The sequence below is a fragment of the Myotis brandtii genome, unplaced genomic scaffold (genome assembly GCF_000412655.1).
Source record: "Myotis brandtii unplaced genomic scaffold, ASM41265v1 scaffold111, whole genome shotgun sequence".
NCBI lineage: Eukaryota > Metazoa > Chordata > Mammalia > Chiroptera > Vespertilionidae > Myotis > Myotis brandtii.
This window is the reverse complement of record NW_005353789.1, coordinates 6,161,323-6,183,235: the sequence shown is the minus strand read 5'-3', so window position 1 is coordinate 6,183,235 and position 21,913 is coordinate 6,161,323. Positions and strand designations below refer to the sequence as shown.

General features: G+C 40.9%; 1 pseudogene; it reads left to right on the top strand.

Annotated features, from left to right (window-relative positions):
- Positions 1-17,345: 17,345 nt before the first annotated feature.
- On the top strand, positions 17,346-17,778 carry LOC102244264 (annotated as a pseudogene).
- Positions 17,779-21,913: the final 4,135 nt, after the last annotated feature.

Genomic DNA, 21,913 nt, shown 5'->3' with positions numbered 1-21,913 from the left:
ACTTAAACTTTAATTCATGATTTGCTTAGTTTTTTAAAAATGTGTTTTACCTGATACAATCAGGTAAATGTTTTGTAAATGAATGGTAGTTAGAAAAAAAGTTTTAATTTAAAATATATAGTAGATTATGTAAAAAAATTAAACATTGTGTTTTCTTTATGACTTTGACATTAAAGGTCTTTTGCTATATGCCTTCAAAACTGCCCAGCCAACGTTGCTCAGTGGTTAAGTGTCGACCTATGAACCAGGAGGTCATGGTTTGATTCCTGGTCAGGGCACATGCCCGGGTTGTGGACTCAATCCCCAGTGTGGGTCATGCAGGAGGCAGCTGATCAATGATTCTCTCTCATCATTGATGTTCCTATCCCTCTCCCAACCTCTCAGAAATCAATAAAAAGTTTATTTAAAAATAAATAAATAAAAGAAGATCTTTGAAATGAAACCAGAGTTACAGAGTAGCCTGGATTTTGGTATAGATATTTTACCTTTCTGTGTTTTTTTTAATAAAAAATATGTTTTTATTGATTTTAGAGACCGATGAAGGGAGAGGGATAGAGAGACAGAAATATAGATCAGCTACCTCCTGCAGACCTTCTACTGGGGACAGAGCGGGCATGTGTCCTGGCAGGGATGAACCTGTGACCTCTTGGCTCATAGATCCACACTCAACTATTGAGCCACACCAGTCAGGCTCCTTTCTGATGATAAGGATTAAATTTTTCTATTTTAAGTCTTGACAGCTATATTTTCCCAATGCCTGGTACAACAAGAACCCATCAAAGTAACTCAATATATATTGTAGAGGAAATAAGTGACAAGTCCTCTCCAATAATTTTTGCATGTAGATAGGGTAGAAAATATTAAAGACCATATAGTTTATGCTCAGACATTCTTCTCTCCACCCAGGACACACAAAGAGAAATATATTTAATACGAGAGTTTGAATTCATTTAACAAATATTTATTAATCACCAATTATATGCCAGGAACATCAGTGAACAGAACAAACCAAACCCTGCCTTCATAGACCTTACATTCCATTTGGGGGAGACAGATCATAAATAATCACTGTGACTTAATAACATATTAGAAGGTGATAAGTGCTGTGGAGGCAAATGAAGCAGAGAAGAAGAGGGAGTGTGGGTTGTGTGGAAATTTAAACAGAGCAGGCAGGACCCACCTGCTTTCCAGGGGCACTTGTGATTAGCAGTCTAGGAACATTTCCTGGCAGGGTAGGCTAAGAAAATGAGCAGTTTCTAATTTGCGGTTACTCTTGAAACTAGTTTTAAAAGAAGATTTTCATTAACCATCCGAAATGCAGGAGTGCTGCTTCTCTTTAGAGTTGATTGAGGTTTTTTAATCAACTTTACTAATGTACACTTCACTTACAATACAATTCATTCATTTTAAGTGTACAGATTGATGACTTTTGAGAAATGTATACACCCAGTAACCAGTGCTCCAATCAAGCTGTAGAGCATTTGTTCTGGCCAGGGTGTCTCAGTTGGTCACCCCATGCAACAAGAGGTTGCTGATTCCTGGTGGGGCACATGCCCAAGTTACAGGCTCCATCCTCAGTAGGAAGCATGCAGGAGGCAGATGGTTCTCTCTCCCTCTCCCTCCCTTCATCTCTCTCTCTCTAAAATCAATAAAAACATATTATATTAAAAAAGAGAGAGATGTAGAGCATTTCTATCTACCTAGAAAGTTTCTTCGCCTCCCTTTTCAATCTCTCTCAATATTGGTATGCATTGTGTCTTTAACAATATAAGTTTTTAAGTTTGTTTGTTTTGAGGATAAACACTTTACAGAAGAATGAGAAGGGACAGAAAAAGGAGATAGAAACTAAATAGCTAATAAAATAAGGTCAGATAGCCCTTTCTCACCTACTCTGTTTCTGCTAGTGAAGCCATCAGCATTGTCACTAGCATCTTTGAAGCCAACTCTGTTTTCTCCAAAGGACAGAAAATGCATGCCCATTATCATAACCATCTACTGTTTAAGGTTAATACTGTGGCTTCTGATTAGCTACATTTTTATTAGGATCTTTTACTTCTCATCTAGGAAATAAAATAAGTTTATAGATATACTAGAGGCCCGGTGCACAGACTCGTGCATTGGTGGGGTCCCTCGGCATAGCCTGTGGGGATCTGCTGAAACTGGCAGTCCAACACCGCCTGCCGCTCCTGCACCTGCCACCATTGCCACTTGGTAGGCTTGCTGATGCTCTGCTGCGGTCTCCAGGCTGGCATCCGTTCATCAGATCAGCGGTGCTCCTGCTGTGGGAGCGAACTGACCACAAGGGGGCAGCTCCTGCATTGAGTATCTGCCCCCTGGTGGTCAGTGCACATCATAGAAAATGGTCGACCGGTCGTTCGGTCGTTGGGTTGCTTAGGAAATCTATATATAGATAGATTTCTACCAGCTTTCTGTTAAATTAATAATTCCTATAACAGTCATAACTTCTACCAGGTATTTAATATTTATTATATGCTATCAGGTATTTTTATTTGTTTTTTTAATTCATCTTCCAGTTTTGTGACATCTACCCTCAAATATACTCAGCATGGTCAAGTGATGAATAATGAACTGATTAACTGTAGTGTCAGATTTTAACTGTGTCTTTACCTTTTATGAGCACGTTTTAAACCTTTTATATTGTGGTAAAATACACATTACATATAATTTACCACGTTGACATTTTTTAAGTGCACAGTTCAGTAGCATTAAGTGTATTTACATTGTTTTACAACCATCACCATCATCCATCTCCAGAATATTTTCATCTTTCCATCTGAAACTCTGTACCCTTTGAACACTAATTCCCTAATCCCCTTTCCCCAACCCCTGACAACCACTATTCTACTTTCTGTTTCTATGAATGTGATTACTCTAAGTATCTCATATAAGGGATCATTTATCCTTCGGTGACTAGCTTATTTTCACTTGGCATAGCGTCCTCAAGGTTCATCCATATTGTAGCATGTGTCAGAATTGCCTTTCTTTTTAAGGCAGAATATCATGCTGTTGTATATGTAGACCTCATTTTGTTTACCCACTAATCCATCAATGGAGTCCTTGACTTTAAAAAAACAACTAACTTTATTGAGATATCATTTTCATTCAATAAACGGCATCATTTAAAGTGTACCATTTGAGGTCTGGCCAGTGTGGCTCAGTTGGTTGAAGCATCATCCCAGAGGCAACAGATCAATGTTTTCCCCTCACATCGATGTTTCTCTCTCTCTCTTTCTTTCTCTCTCCCTCTCTTTCTCTCTCTCCCCTTCCTCTCTCTAAAACCAATAAAAAAATAAAGTGTACCATATGATGAGTTTTGACAGATGTATATACACGTCTGAAACTACTGCCTCAAGACACACAACATTTTGATCATTCCTAAAAGATTTAAATTGACTGTGCTTTGATGGTTTTGGGGTGGCCCTTATGGTAGTTGGTGAAGCGAATGCTGTAAATTGCATACCCAACATCCATTTCACCTTCCTGCTTTCTCACAGAATCCTGGTGTTGTTTGAGGATTCAACACAGCATTCTACAGAACATTGCATAAGGGGGACAGTTTAGCTGGTGGGTCCTGATTATTTTAAACTAATCTGTGTACTTTCATCCTTCTTCCAAATGACTGTTTTCAGGGGGGCTTCTTGCCATTTAGACTTGAGGGAAGGACTGCTGGGAGTTTTCCTCAGTCTTAAGAAGGAGACACATAAAGAGATTATTCTTTTTGCATTTGAGAGGTTGCCCAAAGAGATTGTGCAAACTTTAAAATAAGGTAGATTTTTGTCTACTTAGGATGGTTCTGAGACTTTTTTTCTACGAAAACTAAATAACCTTTCAAACCTTGTGGGAAGCCACCTATTGTCTTCACTAGCAGAGAGGTGTGGACAAGGAACCCAGAAGGCTGGTGACCCTTGAATCTTTGGCAAAGGTCAGGGCTGTGCACCCACTGTTAGTCCAGACAATAGTAGCTGAAGCAACGTCCCCATTTATTATTATGTAAATCCTTGCTGATGGGCTAGTCTGCCTGTTACTGGAAATTGCCTGCCTAAGGGCTATGGGTGTATCCCAAACCAATAAAACGTTGGTGAGGCCTGAGCACCAGGGGAAGTCCTTCCCCTTGAGTTGGACTTGCCCGCCTGGCCTCCCAATATTTCCAAATTATTATTTCTTGTCTTGTCTCTTTCATTTGAGTGCGGCCCCTCTTCCAGATCCTGAACCCTGAACCACGAGGGATGTGGGGGAAACTTTACACAAAACCTACAATTTAATAATTTATTGTCTACAATTACTTTAATGATTGTATAGTCAGAAGATCCACTAGATGTCACTATAATGTTTTTCAGACGTAATCTAGTGACACTTTCAATCTTTGAAATATTACATTCAGAGGCATTAAAAAAATTCAGAAAGTTAAAAATCATATTTAAAGTGATAGCAAAGACAAAGAGAAGAATGTTAGGGCTTACTATAAAAAAAAAGCAAATCAAAAAGTGAGAATTTTGAATAGAACACATTAACTTTTCCTTAAGTGATGTTAGCAAATAGAATGATGCATAATTTCTAAGATGCCAAAACAATGATTAGGCAAATGACATTTAAAAGAGTGGTACAGGCTGAAACCGGTTTGGCTCAGTGGATAGAGCGTCGGCCTGCGGACTGAAAGGTCCCAGGTTTGATTCCGGTCAAGGGCATGTACCTGGGTTGCGGGCACATCCCCAGTGGGAGATGTGCAGGAGGCAGCTGATCGATGTTTCTCTCTCATCGATGTTTCTAACTCTCTAGCTCTCTCCCTTCCTCTCTGTAAAAAATCAATAAAATATATTAAAAAAAAAAAAAAAGAGTGGTACAGGCATGCCAGACAATGGGAGAGTCAATCTGATTGAAATATTTTTCTGCCCTGGAGCCATATTCACAGTTAACGGAGCAACATGAACTCAATCGCCAACAGTGGAAATGTTTCATATAGAGACAAAAAGTAGAGTTGTGATCTGTTTTCATGAAAGGATGAATTTGATTAAGAAAGTGGCAGTAAATCTAAGTTAGAGGCAAAAGGAAGCAGGGAAGCAGTAGAAAGAAAAGATTCAAAACTGTATCACCGAGTCAGCACCAGCTTCCCTGAACTTTCTCTTAAACCAGGAAGGACCATGAAGGGTTTCATTGTGTATTACTCAGAACTCTGTCAGTTGCAAGTAGCAGAAACCCAAGGCCAACTGTGTAAGGAAAAAATAAACAGCTATGTATGGGCTCACAAAACTGATTAAGAGTGAAGTCGCCTCAGGTATGGCTGCATCTAGTTAAGGCAGCAATTCTCAAAGAATGGTCTGGGTATCTTGGGGAGTCCCCAGACCCTTCTGGGTCTCCATGTTCAAGACCTTTTTCATAATAATAAGGCCTACTTTGCTTTTTTTGTCACTTGTTCTCTGACAAGTGTATCGAGGAGCTGTCTGGGAGCTATGCGATATGGCTATCAAACAGATAGAATGCGGAAGTAGATAGTAGGACCCAGCTGTCTTCTACTCAACTGGCCATAAGGAGATTTGTAAAAATGTAAAACAATGCCATGCTTCTCATTAATTTTTGTTGTTTGAGAAAATATAATGATTTTTCATTAAAATACGTTAGTTATTTTAACAGACTAAAATGGATTTATTATTTTAAATGAATTAAAAATAAATATATTAAATGTTCTTTTCTGTTTAAATTGTCTAATACAGTAAATGTTGATAATGTTTCTATGGAGCCCTCAATGATTTTTAAGAGTGTAAAGGAGTCCTGAAACCAAAAATTTTGAGAATTGATGCTTTAAGTAAGGTACTGTCTCCATATCTTGGATTGATTTCTTGGGGAGTTGGCTTCCTTCTCATCCCCATACTAATCATTTGAGCCAAGGTTGACACCTGGAGCCAGAGGTGGGGTCAGCCCACCAGCACCACAGTATAGGTGAAGTGGTTCTTCAGCCCTAGCTGGTTTGGCTCAATGGATAGAGCTTTGGCCTGCGGGTCCCGGGTTCGATTCTGGCCAAGGGCATATGCTTGGATTGCTGACTCAATCCCCAGTAAAGGGTGGGGTGGGGGGAGCGGGGTGCAGGAGCTGCCTATCAAGGATTCTCTCTCATCATTGATGTTCTATCTCTCTCTCCCTTTCCCTTCCTCTCTGAAATCAATACAAATATAGTTTTAAAAAATAATAAAAGAAGTGGTTCTCCAGAGAGATACTGACTAGACAAAGAAAACAAGTCCTTCAGGGTGGAGATTTTAGGGGCAGCCTCAGGGGAAGACCTCAATAGAATATTCATCAATTTCCAGGTGTGTCCTTTCAGGGTTGTGGTCTCCACTGATGGTCGGTGCCTGGAATAGAGCTCCTTAGTCAATGCAGCTGGTCCTGAGGTGAGCTCTGGCCTGGCTCAGCTGGTTTTGCTGCTTTTCTGGGCCTGGAGCAAAACACACTGAGGCCAAGATGTATTTGATTCCGGTCAGAACCTCCTTGTCCTGGGGCTTAAGGCTGAAGGGCTGTTCTCCAGCTCCCTTTTTGTTCCTTCTCTCAGGGGGTCTAACCCACAGGACTAGCAGCTTGCCGGGGGAGGAAAGACCTGGGGAGGATCTGAACCACATGACCAGATATGCAAGGTCAGGGGTCTAAGCTGCATGACCATCAGTATGCTAGGGGAGGAAAGGTTACCCTGGGGTGAGGTCCTTGCTTTCCCAGTTTTGCCTCTTGTTAGGTACCCGGGGCTTTCTACCCTGGTGACCTGTACCGGGCCCATCGTCCTTGCTCTGCTCCTGTCTGTCTAACTGCCGACCGCATTTCCACGGAAATACTGTTATTACACATAAATTTTACTTCTTTGTGTTTCTTTCAACCCCTCAGATAAAATTACCACTGAAAATCAAATAACACTTGTCATATGTTGTACATCAAATTTGTCTAGATATTGCATATTATGTCTGCTTCTGTATTATATTACCTTTTCATTAATTATAAGTACAAACACCAAAATTAAATTGGTATCAAAACCTGAAGTAGTCTTTAACCCGTTTCCAACATAATTTACATTTACCACATACTTTTAAACAGAAAATGTTTTAACAAACATATTCTTTGGAAATAATTCTAATTTGTTCCAGTAACTTAATAGCTGAGGCTTCTGCGTATAAGATATAGTTATCTTGGACTGTTCACAAATTTTTAATAAAAAGTAGTAATGTTGCCCTAACCGGTTTGGCTCAGTGGATAGAGCGTCAGCCTGCGGACTCAAGGGTCCCAGGTTCGATTCCGGTCAAGGGCATGTACCTTGGTTTCGGGCACATCCCCAGTAGGGGGTGTGCAGGAGGCGGCTGGTCAATGTTTCTCTCTCATCGATATTTCTAACTCTCTATCCCTCTCCCTTTCGTTCTGTAGAAAATCAATAAAATATATATTTTTTAAAAAAGTAGTAATGTTAAATTTTATGTAACATTATTACAAAATCCCACCCATCACCTGAAATCAGGACACGATTCAGCCTTGAGTGCCTATTACTTGCCGGGCATTTATTTTCATTTAAAGAATGAATAACAGTCTTGGAGCAGATAATTAAAGTATCGAAGAAACCTGCCTTCTGTTTGTGTTGAGTCAAACAAGCAGACACTTGATTGGAGAATCTTATTGCAAGATGAGGGGCTGCTCATGCTCATGTATTTCACTTGGTATTTTCTTCTCATGAAAAACATCAAGCCCTTGGGCTACCACCTTGGCACTTACTGCTTAGGGCGCTGCTTCCAAAACTGCACAGAGTTTAAAAAATGTTAAGGCCTGTGTCTCACCCCCAGGGATTCTGGTTTAATTGGCCCAAGGTGGGGCTATTCTCTCAACTGCTTCCCACTCCCAGGCAATTAGCCATCTGTATGGTATTTTATCAACGGTGAGGCTGTTTTGATTGGTCAGGTCTTTGTGCTGAACTGAATTCTGCATAGCACAGCTCACTGTGCAGAAAGGTAGTGGTGCCTCTCTTTGCCTTAATCCGTTTCCCTCTCACTTCCTTACTCTCCTCGTACTTGAGGCAAGCAGCGGCCTCAGCAGCCGACGCAGCCCTGGCTGATCATCACTGCAAAGACCAAAGAAAGAATCGGGCTGCCTCCTGAATATTTTCTCCACTGAGGATTAATGTACCACGCCTTTTCCACTGTTCTCTACATCCTGCAAAAACTTTTTTTCCCTTTTGCAAGAAATAAACTCGGAACATATTGCTGAAGCACATAAGCAAAAAGTTTTAGCACAGCTTCTCCGTCTCTTGGGGACAAGATTGAAAATTCTGAAGCAAGCTGAAGCATAGTAAGTGCTTTCTTTCTTTTAAAGCTACTTCTGGGGAGAAGGGAGGCTATTGTAATGGTAAATTTCACTGCGCGAGGAAGAAAGGGGTGATAATCAATCAAAAATGAAGTATTCGTTGGAGGTTTCGCAATTTTCTTACTATATTGTAAGACTATTTTAATTTCCTCTGTAACCATATACAGAAAATGTTTTATTGTGTATATGCATGAAATAAAAGCAGTCTTGAGAGAGACACTGAAAGAAGTTTTGTCCAATGGAGCGAAGAGATGTATACACCACTCTGGGGCTGCATTGAGATCCCGGAATTCCAGGAGACTTTACCGAATGTTGGAGTGAAAAATCCTCCTGGGTCAGCATCTTGGAGTTAAGCTTGGGAGAAGATTTTACATCTGAAAGAACTCATTTCTTAAAACCCCTCTTTGGCCAGCACGTCTCGTGAAGGGTGGGATAATGGGCTGTAATAGAAGCATCGCTCTCTGGAATCTGCTTCAGGCGTTTACAATTTAACTCGCATGATGAGAACCACAGAGAACTTCGAGGAGACTTGTGCCACACGAAACCCCACCACGACCCCCACGGGAAGGTACATTTATCTGGAAGCATTCTTGCAGGGAGGAGCTCCCTGGGGTTTTACTTTGAAAGGTGGCCTGGAGCACGGAGAACCATTAATCATCTCTAAGGTATGTTTCCTTTGCCAATGTTGCCTTTATTCACATTGCTTTTTCAACTTTTGTCAAAATGTAAAAAAAAAAAAAAAAAAAGTTGAGCATTGCCTGACTATTGCTGAATGTGCTGTGTCATACCTTGCTGATTGTATCTGGACATATTTTGCATATCTTGGTGTTTGAGAGAAAAATGTGTCTAGCTCATTTATTCTGTGAAAGCCTGGAGAAAAATGTGCTGGTTGGATGGATAATCTCTTTTTGTGAATGAAATAGTATAAAACCAGCTACCACATGATCTTTTCAGTTGTAAATCAGATTAAAGATGAACATAGTTAAGGCGGTGGCATAGTATATGTTTTTATATGTGTGCCTCTATTTAACATATGGCTAGAAAAATATCTCTTCTTTTTCCTTTCAATTGAAAAATATCTAACGTTCCAAAAATATTTTAGAATTTGTTTGTAATTCTGGATAATTGAGTATGTAAATATTATTGCTTTTCAGCACACTCAGAGAGGAGAATTAAATTAGCTTTCAGTATAATTCAAGGGCAAAACACCATTTTTCCTCTTCTGTTTATGTATTTAAACTGATTTTTAAACTTTAGTCATCCTGTAACATGCCTCAATTCTTTATCTCTGGTGTGGATAGGTATAGCCAGTGAATGAATCTATTTTATACAATAGACTTAGTATTTCTGCTTTTTTCTTAAACTACAGTGATTAAGAGAGATTACAGAGGTTTCTTTTAAAATTTCAGAATATTAGTCGTCTAAAACAGCAGAATATAAGTGCTTTTCATACAATGCATTATTCAAGAAACATTTGTAATTGAGGGAAAAGTTTTTTAGTTTGAGGGTGAAAACTGAAATGACTCTTACTGTACTTAGATGAGCCAGTGGAAACTGATTTCTAGCAGGCAGCCAAGAGTGTGACCATTGTGAGCTGTGTGACTTTCCCTTGTCATTCCTAAGAAACAAAAGATGTGTGTCGATGCATATCAGGAAGCCTTCCTGCTATAAGTAACTGAAGTCCTGATTTATAGTGGCCTAAATAAATTGGGTTTGTTTTTCTCATATTACAAGAAGTGTGGAGGTAGGCTGTCTGTCTAGGCAAGAAGCAGCAGTTCAATAATGTCAACATGATCTCTCTGCCCTGCCATTCTTGATGATGTTGCTTTTGTCTTCATGGTTGCATGATGGATGCTACCTCTGGCATTGAGTCTTCATTCAGAGCAGGGTTTTGGCTTTTTTGTGTGTGTGGAAAGGGACACCCTTCCATCAGACTTTTGCTTACATCTCATTGACCAGAACTGTGCCACATACCTATCCTCAGATTACTTACTGGCCAAGGGGAATGAGATGCCCATGACTGGTTTAGACCAGTCAGGATTTCTCTCCTGGATTCTGTAGTAGGAACTTACCCTTCCTGATGTCAAGGAATCTCTGCCCACTATTTGAACAAATTGAGGTTTTGTTTTCAAGCAGAAGGAGGGAATGAGCGCTGGGTAGACAACAGAGAATGTTTGCCACAAATATAAATGTCATCTCTGCGTTTAAAAACTCTGGTGGTACACTCAATTTACCTGGCCTTTAAGGATAAGATATTATGTATCTGTATACCAGAATACAGTTTGCTCTCAGATCTAATTCTACCACTATTGAGCCACTCCTCTAAGACTCTATTTTTATCTGCTAAATGGAGATATACTCTTATTTTCCTTACCAGAATATGTGGGAATTAAATGAGACCATGCATTTAGAACAGTTAGCATAGGGCCTGGTACACAGAAGGAAAGGAACTCAAAAAAATCTTAGCAAAGATTGTGATTATTGCTTTTCATTGTTCTGGGAGACATTTGAATTAGTATACAGACTTGGCTGCTGTGCAGAGATCCAAAATAACAATAGCTTAAACAATATAGGCTTTTATGTCTTTCTCACATAACAATCTGAACATAAGCCGAACTGAAAGATGGCTGCATGGCGTCAGGGACCCAAGTCCCTTCTACCCCTTGGGGTGATGTCCCATCTGCGTGGTCCAAGATGACCTGCCACAACATCTGCTTTCCAGTCAGTAATGAGTGGAAAAGGGGGAAAAGAAGGCAATCTCCTTCCTTTCAAGGGCATAATCTGCTCTGTCCAATATGGTAGCCACCAGCCACATGTGGCTATTTCCATTTCAATTAAAGCTAACTAAAACGAGATACAATTTAAAATTCTGTTCCTAATATGCACTGGTCAGATTTCAAATGCCATATTGCTTCAGAGCTCTTGAATATCTCTCCCCATCCTGTCTGTCTGGCAAACTCATACTCATCCACTTTCCGTTTCTTCCTCCCACTGAAGTTTTCCTGACTTCCTCCTGCTGAGATAGGTAGTCTCTCTTCTACGTTCCCATAGCCTGCAGGTTCTACACTGAGTCATAGAGATACATTTTTATCTACGTTGCTTGTCTTCTCAGAAGCTTGTGAGCCTCTTTGGGGCAGGGACTGTGTTTGTTTGTTTTGTTTTCATCTCCACCACATCTAACTCGGAGCCCGGGTACACAGCTGTTAGTTGAGTAAATGAAAGGGCTGTGTCTTCTTCCTGTGCATTTCCAGGATCCAGCAGAGTGGCTGGCACGGAGTAGGTGCTTGATTACTCCTGTAAGCAAAGACAAACCAGAGCAGTGGCCGTGAGTAGGGAGGTGGTCCCGTGAGATGAGGCAGATTTCCAGTGATGGAGCGTGTATTAGTGTCCTGTGGCTGCTATAAAAATTACCACAAACTTAGTGGCTGAAAACAACACAGACTTGTGATCATAGAGCTCTAACATGGCTCAGAAGTCTAACATGGCTCTCACCAGGCTAAGATCAAGGTGTCAGCAAGGCCGTATGCCTTTCTGGAGGCTGGAGGGGAGAATCCATTTCCTTGCCCTTTCTAGCTTCTAGAGCAGTGGTTCTCAACCTTGGCTGCACATTAGAATCACCTGGGAATCTTTTTAAAATCCTGATTTCTGGGCCTCATCCTCCGGAAATTCTGTTTCTTTGTTATGGGGTGGGGCCACAACATTAGTAACAAAGAAACAGAATTTCCGGAGGATGAGATCCAGAAATCAGGATTTTAAAAAGATTCTCAGGTGATTCTAATGTGCAGCCAAGGTTGAGAACCACTGCTCTAGAGTCTCATGGTCTCCTTTCTCCGTCTTTAAAGCCAGCAATAGCAAGTTGAGTGCCTCTCACATTGCATCATTCTGATGTCTAACGTCTGCTTCCCTCTTTGATTTTAAGGGCCCTTGAGATTGGGCCCACCAGGATAATCTCTCCATTCTAAGATCAGTTGAGTGACAACCTCAATTCCACCTGCAACCTTAGTTCCACTTTGCCATGTGACCTGTCATATTCAGAGATTCCAGGGATTAGAACGTGGATGTCTTTGTGGGGAGATGGCATTATTTTGCCAACCAACATGATGTGTGAAACTGATGAAAGTCTATATAATTAAGACAGTGATGAGACTAAAGTGAAATTTAGTGCCTGATCATGTGTATCCCAGATCTTCCTTCTAGGACAGTGAAAAAATGGACATTACCTCATACACTACTAACCAAATGTTTGCTATTCTCCCAATCTAGGGTGACCCCCATTGTAAGAGAAGGGAAGGGACAGTACACATTGAGTCATACATATGAAAGGCACGTATACAAAGCAGTTATAAACTGCCAGGTATGGATGACAATATAATGAATGAAGTATCATTTTTCTGTCGGTACAAATGAGGCAGGAGAATGGCTAGGGAAAAGGGAACTATGAAAGGATGGCAATAAAAGAAATCATTTTCAAATTCCTTTCTTTGGGATTTAAAGTCCCTAAAAAAGGAAAGGTGGGGGTGAGGAAAGAGCCTGTGTAGTCTTCAAACTTCAAAAAGAAAGGGTAACTTAAAAAAAAAAAAGCGTTTGTATGTGGAAGCTCAAGTAATTTAATAGTTCAGGAAGTTGGCAGCCTGATTTCATTATGACTCACTCTGCATTGTGGCTGAAAAAAAGCAGTTTCACCTGCAGTGGGCATGCACCTGCCCCCACGGTTTATAACTCAAGTAAGAGTATGACAACAATAAACAACTACTGCTGGCATGTACTGAGGGCTTACTATGTGCCAATCTCTACTCCGAGAGACCCACATGTGTTAACTCCTTTAATTTCTACAACTCTGTGAAGAAGGTAATATTAGTATGCTAATTTTGTACATGAGTGGTTTTCTGAAGCTCTCACAAGTGGTGAGTGATGGAGCTAAAATCTGAATCTAGGCATCCTGGTTCCCCAGAGTCTGTGCACTTAACACACTATGCCATTTAGTCATCATTGCCTATCAATAGGAATATTTGGCTCTGACTAGATTCTAGAGCTATTATCTGGGTAAAATATGGGATTGTGGGTGGGAAGAGCTCAACCAATGAACTTATATGCATACTAGAGGCCCGGTGCACGAATTCATGCATGGGTGGAGTCCTTCAGCCTGGCCGGTGATCAGGGCCGATCAGGGGCGCTGGCCGGCCCAGGGGGAGGGACCGTGGGAGGTTGGCCCCAGCAGCAAGCTAACCAACGGCTGATTCCACAAGGAATTGGGCTCCCTTCTCCCTCCTGTCTGGGTCTAGGGTGCAGATGAACCAGATTCGAGTCTGTCAGGGCCCCAGCAGCAAGGTCTGGGTCAGTGCATGTCATAGCTACTGGCCATCTGGTCATTCCAGTCGTTCCGGTCATTCGGTCATAATGGTCACTTGGACTTTTATATATATATAGACTAGAGGCCCCGTGCATGACATTTGTGCACTGGGGGAGGAGGGGTCCCTCAGCCCAGCCTGTGCTCTTTTGCAGTCTGGGAGCCCTTGGGGGATGTCTTAGTAAGCCTAAGCCGGCAGTCAGACATCTTAGCACTGCCCTGCCACCACCACTGTGCTCTCCAGCCGTCAGCCTGGCTTCTGGCTGAGTGGCACACCCCCTGTGGGAGCACACTGACCACCAGGGGCAGCTCCTACATTGAGCATCTGCCCCTTGGTGGTCAGTGCGTGTCATAGCAACCGGTTGTTCCACCATTTGGTCAATTTGCATATTACCCTTTTATTATATAGGATATGCATAACCCGTGGACACAAACAATGGGACGGTGAGGGCCTGGCAGGGGGAGGGGTGGTGGGAGTGGGCCGGAAGAGGTCAATGGGGATAAAGGGGACATATGTAATACTTTCAAAAATAAAGATAAAAAAATAAAATAATATGGGATTATGTTTTTGTTGTATATGTTTTAAAATTTATTACAGGAAAACAATTAAACACTTAGTTCTATATGGTCCCATAAAATAGGAATGATTACTGCTCAAGCAACCCCTTTAAGTAGTTCAAGGCCCACAAAAAGGAGGGGCACTTAACATCTTTTAGTACCTTCATGGTGTCCTCACCTGGAGAGGCACCTTCTGTGCACTTCACAGACCTTCCACATGTACTCCATTTGCTCCTGTGATCTAAGATTCCTGAAGAAGAAGACTAAAATTTGTATCCCAGCTAAAGAGAAGTCAGAGTGGGCCAGCTCAGCCTTTGGGAAGGAGGAGGCCCATTTCAGTTACCTGGGGGGAATCCTAAGCAAACCCACCCAGGGTCTGGATGCTGCTAGGTCTTGTTTGCACTGGCCTCTCTGGAGGACTGGCAACTGGAACCAGTAGGCCTGGAGGCAGTTAGACTGTCCTACAACCACAGAAGAACTGTCACCAGCAGAGAGACCCTTGAAACAGTCAAGCACAGATCCCCTGGAAGAGGTTTTGCATTAATGGAGAGGTTCTGAATGGCCCTGTTGTTGAAATGATTGCATTTGTCATAAAGAATTGGTTATGTCAGGGGGCTGGGTTGGAAGACAAAGCATCTCAGAAGTACCTGTTGTAACAGGAGCCTTGGTGCTACACACCTGGACCCTGGGTCCTGTATTCGTAGCCCCTGCTGTTTATAATTCATAGAAAAAAGTATAGACATTTTCTCTTGTTTGTGTTTAAAACAATTTCTAGTCTTCAGATTTAGGGGTAGGCCTTTGCCCCAGTCTCTTACATTATAGACACTTAGAGCACATACCCCTGATTCCTACCCCCTGGGAAGTATCTTTGCTTTGTCTAGACTGTCTTCTGTGCCATCTCCTATATAAATCCTATTGATTCCATCTTCCACATCATCATCCCACTTTCTAAGAAATGTCTTTCTCCACCTATAACTCCATCCTCCTCTTCCTATCAATACAAATCACAGCCTTCCTCTAGGTCTTATCTACCAAGGCTGGACTCACTAACCCTATTCCATCTCCATCTTTCCATGCTTTATCTAAAGGGGATGGGGGTAATGTGCGTGTCTGCTATGTGAAGTCAGGAACCTTCAAACATATGTCCTCTGGCTTCCTCTTGGCTGATACTACTCAGATTTTAAAATGGATTCTTTCATTGGGTTCTTCTAGCCTTAGTGATCTGGTCTAACCCCTGAGTCCTCTTCATAATTCCTCCTCTGGAGAGAATCATCCAAAACATCCCAATCAATCTGCCATTTTAGAATGAAATGAATTGCTTTATTGCCCTGTGAGAAGCCTTGGAAATATAACAGGTCCATAGGTTAGGAAACTACTCATTTGGAACCTACTTAAATTGTCTGGGTGACACATGGAGATTTCCTCAATTTTCTTATTCATCTGTCCAGTACAGCACTTTACAGCCTGATAGCTCATTAGTTTCAGCACAGCAGCAACAGCCATACAATCCCTCTTGGCCCATTTCTTCTGCACTAAAGCAATGCTTATTTTACCAGCTCTTTAGCCACGGTCCTTTAGTTTAATGTGAAATTGGTTTTAGGCAGTTCCCCACGACCTTGAGCTGATTCACCTCAGGTCATCTTTTCCAAGTACCAAGCTAGATCAGCTTATTATTGCCCTTTCACAATAGTCAGTCCCTTCTGAGATTCTCTCCTTATCTTGCTTTTTCCTATAACATCCTTTGTTCTTCATATCCAAGTAGCCTCCTGTCGTTATTGTCCTTAAACTAATTCATTTGTTCTTTAATTGTTTCATCCTTCTCTGTCGTGCATTTGCATTAGTTCCTCCTTCCACTTATTGCCTCAGCACCTTTATTCAGGCCCTCTTTCAATACAGGTAGTTGTTTGCATTTGGAATCCTGCCAGTATCAAATGAGTATTACTCTAGTTGTATATTCTGCTTCTCCTAGCAAAATACTTCTTATTTCACACACAAAAAATCCTCAAGAAATGTTAAATGCCTTATGAAATTTTTATCATTTATTTATCTATTTGTTTGCTTGTTTTGTGTGTGTGTGTGTGTGTGTGTGTTGTTTGTTTGTTTGTTTTTGCCTTAGAGCTATAAAGAATCTCACCCTTAGACTGTCAGGGCCTGCCCCATTCTAGATTAATGTTTGATACTTAAGATATCTTAACTTCAAAAGGAAACAACGATTTACAAAAGACATTTTAGTCTGACACTTTTAGTATATGCTAGATGTCAAATCTGGTGAGAAATAAATAAATAAGTAAAAGAATCTCAGCAATCATCTAATCCCGCTTCCTCATTACACAGAGAAAACTGAGACCCAATAAAGTTAATTTATTTGCCAAGATGGTTTCTGCCTTAGCAAACAAATTGTGTGTGGGTGTAAAGCTCAGCTATGAGGGCATAATTGCTTTCTAGTTGTACCATTCATAGTTTTGTATGAATGCTAGCTCCCCAATTAGGCTGTTAACCTCTAGAACAGTGGTTCTCAACCTATGGGTCGCGACCCCTTTGGGGGTCGAACCGCCTAAGACCATTGGAAACCACATATTTGTAATTAGAAATAAATATTTCACAATATATAATCACATATTATTTTTGTGATTAATCACTATGCTTTAATTATGTTCAATTTGTAATAATGAAAATACATCCTGCATATCAGATATTTACATTACGATTCATAACAGTAGCAAAATTACAGTTATGAAGTAGCCACGAAAATAATTTTATGGTTGGGGGTCACCACAACATGAGGAACTGTATTAAAGGGTCGCGGCATTAGGAAGGTTGAGAACCACTGCTCTAGAAGCTAAGGACCTTTCCTTTCTCCTCTCTTCCTCCCTTTCTTTCTTCTTTCTTTTCTGTTATCCACAGTGCTAAAACTCTGCATAGCAATGATGAAAATAAAAATGTGTTAATGAATAAAGAAGAAGATAAATGAATATTATAAGGGATCTTCTTTAAAATCTTTGTGAGAAAGATGTTGAGGGTAGTGTGCAAACACAATACTGGTAAAACCTGTTTAAAAAAATAAGGGAAGCTCTTTCCTCCATCCTTCCGGGCTGCCATAATGGTGTGTATGGACGTCCTGGCTGTTGCTCTCAGGAGTATCAACAATGCCGAAAAGAGAGGCAAACACCAGATTCTTATTAGGCCGTGCTCTAAAGTCATCATCTGATTTCTAACTGTGATGATAAAGCATGGTTACACTAGCGAATTTGAAATAATTGATGATCACAGAGCTGGAAAAATTGTGGTGAACCTCACAGGTAGGTTAAAGAAGGGTGGAGTAACCAGCCCGAGATTTGATGTGCAACTCAAAGATCTGGAAAAATGGCAGAACAACCTGCTTCCGTCCCATCGGTTTGGTTTCACTGTATTGGAAAACTCGGCAGGCATCACGGATCGATGCAAGAAGAAAACACACAGGAAGGAAACACACAGGAGGGAAGAATCCTGAGATTCTTTTTCTAGGGATGTCATACATACATACATGCAAATAAAATGCCACAAGGAACAACAACAACAAAAATAAGGCAACTAGGTTGAGCTTGACTTTCAATATAATGATGTCTTGCACACATTTAATGTTTGGTAAATGTCTGTTGAATTAGATTGGCGGGAAAGGGAGTTCATGTTTTAATTTAACCTTTAGAAGTTACCCATTAAACTCTGCTTAAAGTATTAGGTATTTTAGACACCAACTAAGCTTATGATTCTATCAATGCTGTTGGAAATAGCTTTTGTTCAAGTAACATGATGAGGTTGCGTGCCAAATGGATCCTAGCATCAATAAGAATTCTGCTTTCTCTTAAAGCTCATATTTATTTCCAAGGCATTGCCTCTTATGTAGGGAACACAATTGAAGAAATATTTGTTTCCTTTTAGTGAAACCACAATGTGATTGGAGACACATAATGAGAGACTTTCTATCAATCTTTGAAAAAAAAACAAAACCCCAAAAGACTTTCTGGATCTGAACTAATTCACAGACAGATTCTTCCCCATCTCTCCCTTTGATGTACTTCCAAGTAGCAAACATCTTGATCCGAAGAGCTGTGGAGTCGGTATTCTCCTGCGTGGTCCATCCCAGGAGTCCATCCATCTCTCACCCATCCCAGGCCCTTCAATGAAACAAATCGAGGCAGACTCTCCGCTAAATCTGAGTGCTGTTTCTCCCCCTCTTCTCATGGCTTTCCCACACAAGAGAACTTGTGTCTCTCGATCTGTAGACTGGAAGCAACAAATCTTTGCTGCCTTCACAGGAGGCTTTTCTAACTTGGCAGACCGATGTGTAGAACACTGTATTCTGGGCATCTGAGCCTGAATTTGCTCTTACATCAACTGCATTTTTTCATTCCTCAGACATTCATGCATCTAGTCATTCTGTCTCAAACTGCATTTTATCTTAGAGATTTGTCTAAGTCTTGTTTTTAAATGTTCTTTGCTATGTTTCTGTTGCTTTAGGGTTGTAATTCCTATGTTATCTTTTTTCTTTTCATTTTAGAAAAGCCTGTCCAGTGTAGCCAAATACACTATCCCAGACTCTATAGGGCTTGGAATGATAATAGACATGTTTCATGTCAAACGCAGTCTTTATGGGCCTTGTGACCATGGGCAAGTAACTTAGTTTTCCTGGCCCTCAGTTTCCTCATCTTTAAAAATGAAACATTATCACCTAAAGAAGTTGCTATAAGTATTCAATGGATTAAGTTACACAATAGAGCTTTGAAATGATAAAAAACAATCCAGAGTTATGATATGATGATATGAACTGGTGGGAGAATAGTAGGTACCAAACAGAAGTTAGCAACTCGCATAACAAAGCTAATACCTGGCTGATTTTCTGTATCATGGTCAACAGTTGCTACCTCACACTGAAACACTGAACAGATAATTCCCTGCCCTCATGGAGCTTACAGAAGAAAGATGCTGGCAATAAATACATTTGTACATGATAATTTCAAGGTTGGTAAGTGTTATTAAAAAAAACACCCCAGCCCTGGCTGGTGGGGCTCAGTTAGTTGAGCATCGTCCCATGCACCAAAAAGGTCACTGGCTCGATTCTGGTCAGAGCACATGCCCGGGTTGTGGGCTTGATCCCCAATACAGGGTGTGCAGGAGGTAGCCGATCCATGTTTCTCTCTCACATCGATGTCTCTCTCTCTCTCTCTCTCTCTCTCTCTCTCTCTCTCTCTCATCTCCTCTTCTCTCTGAAATCAATAAAACATATTTTTTAAAACTTTTTTTAAAGAAAAACACTCCAAAGTGATGGGTTCTAGAGTGGTAGTGTCTGTAGGGTGGAGGTATGGGGAGCAGGGTTAACTTTAAATGGGGTGATTAAAGAAGAGATTTCTGATAAGCTGACATCTGAACTAAGACCTAATGGATGAGAAATAAGAAATCAGACATATGAAGAGATTTGTAAGTTGGGGTGAGGCAGGAAAGTCTTGGAATGTTTCAGAAACAAGAAGAAAGTCAGTGTTATTGCAGTATAGTAAGCGTCTCAGTCTGTTCAGGCTGCTATAACAGAACACCACAGACTGGGTGGCTTATAAACAACAGACAGTTATTTCTTATAGCTCTGGGGCTGGGAAATCCAAGATCAAGGCACAGGCAGATTCAATATCTGGTGAGGCCTGGCTTCCTGGTCCACAGATGGTATCTTCTCCTTGTGCCCAAACATGGCAGAAGGGGCAAGGGAGCTTTCTGGAGTCTCTTTTATAAGGTCATGAGTCTCGTTCATGAGGGCTCCATCCTCATGACCTCATGACCTCCCAAAGGCCCCACCTCCAAATATCACATTGGGAGAATAGGTTTCAACATATAAATTTTGGGGGAACACATTTTCAGCATTTAGCAATAAGCAAGGTAGAGAGTGTTATAATATGAAAATGGAAAGTTTGTCATGGTTAGAGCACATGGGACCTTGTAGATAGTAGAAAGGACCTTGAATTGGATTTAAATGTAGGGTGTGAGGGTATATCACACCATGAGTCTTTCTCTACTTAGAGTGGATAACCAATTGCATATATTTAAACTCACATTTTCAGCATTTAGCAATAAGCAAGGTAGAGAGTGTTATAATATGAAAATGGAAAGTTTGTCATGGTTAGAGCACATGGGACCTTGTAGATAGTAGAAAGGACCTTGAATTGGATTTAAATGTAGGGTGTGAGGGTATATCACACCATGAGTCTTTCTCTACTTAGAGTGGATAACCAATTGCATATATTTAAACTCTGGGAGATTTTTTTTGGGGGGGAGGGGTGGGGGGGAATTTAATTGCTGGCTCTTAAAGCCACCTTCTCTTCTCTCTCTCATATGTTACTAAGCACTTCCTGGGTCTATAACACAACAGGGCCTTCCAAACGTCACCTGTCAAATTTCATTGTGATTTATGGAATTATGTGTAAATAAACAGTAAATATTCTTTTTTTTAATTAATTGGGAGAGGTTCTCCTGCTCTACCCCATAATTATTAATCTCTTGGGACTTATTTTTTATTTCGAGTCAACACGATTTCCTGGGTTTGCTTTTGTCATCATATGACTAACTCTACTGTGGTCCTGCTCTGTAACAGGCATGCTATGTCACATAAGCTTCATAAACCTCTTGAACTATAGGTTCTATTTCATTTGCATTTTATGGATGAAAAAACTGGAAGTTTGCTTAAGGTCATAAAGGTAGGTAGGAGCTGATCTAAAACCTTTTGAATCTGAAGCCTGAAAAATGATTTTTAAAGTAAATATTGCATTGTCATTTTATAGTTCCAAAGAGTCCTCCCATCTCCTTTGTCCCATGTCATGATAAACTGTGGAAGAAGTGGGATGTGTGAACTGTGTGGAAAAAATAGGCAGCTCACCCTGCTTGGTGTGGCTCCGTTGGCTGGAGCATCTTCCCGTGCACTGAAGGTCACAGGTTTGATTCCCAGTCAAGGCACATACTTGGGTTGTGGGTTTGATCCCTGGTTGGGGGGTGTATGGGAGTCAACTGATTGATGTCTCTCTCTCTCATCAATGTTTCTCTCTTTCTTTCTCTCCATCTCTCCCCCCCTCTTCCTTTCTCCCTCTATAAAAAAAAATTTTTTTTTTTTGAAGATAGCTTGTGCCGTGAAATGAGCAGTGTGCCTGAGACAACAACCTTAGGAATTAAATTGGACTCCCTGCTTCTTCCCAGGCCCTGCTTCCTGAAGCCTTTTACTTCTGCAAGGTTCTGACCTTGGTCTCAAGTCACCTCTCTGATTGTTGTTTGTCAACTACGATCTGGTTGTGTTTTCATCTTCATACACAGTCGTTATCTTTGCCTTTGTTTTTCTATCATGTCCTTATCTCCTCAACTGACTTAAACTCTCCCCTCCCCAGAAGCCTAAACCCTTTGGCTTACCTTTTGACTTGGATACATTCCATTGCATAGTGAAGTCATGATAAAACCTTAACCCTCAAATCAGGCCTGTTACCAAGAAGAAACACGAATTCACTAAATGAACATTAAACAGTTTAATGCTAACAGGGGCTGGATCTAGTTAATACAGGAAATCAGACTTGGGCTTCGAACAGCTAGAGCACTGCTTTTCTGGGGTATCACAAGTCCATGCCCCCAACTTGGTGAAGAGACCTGGTGATAAGATCAGCACCA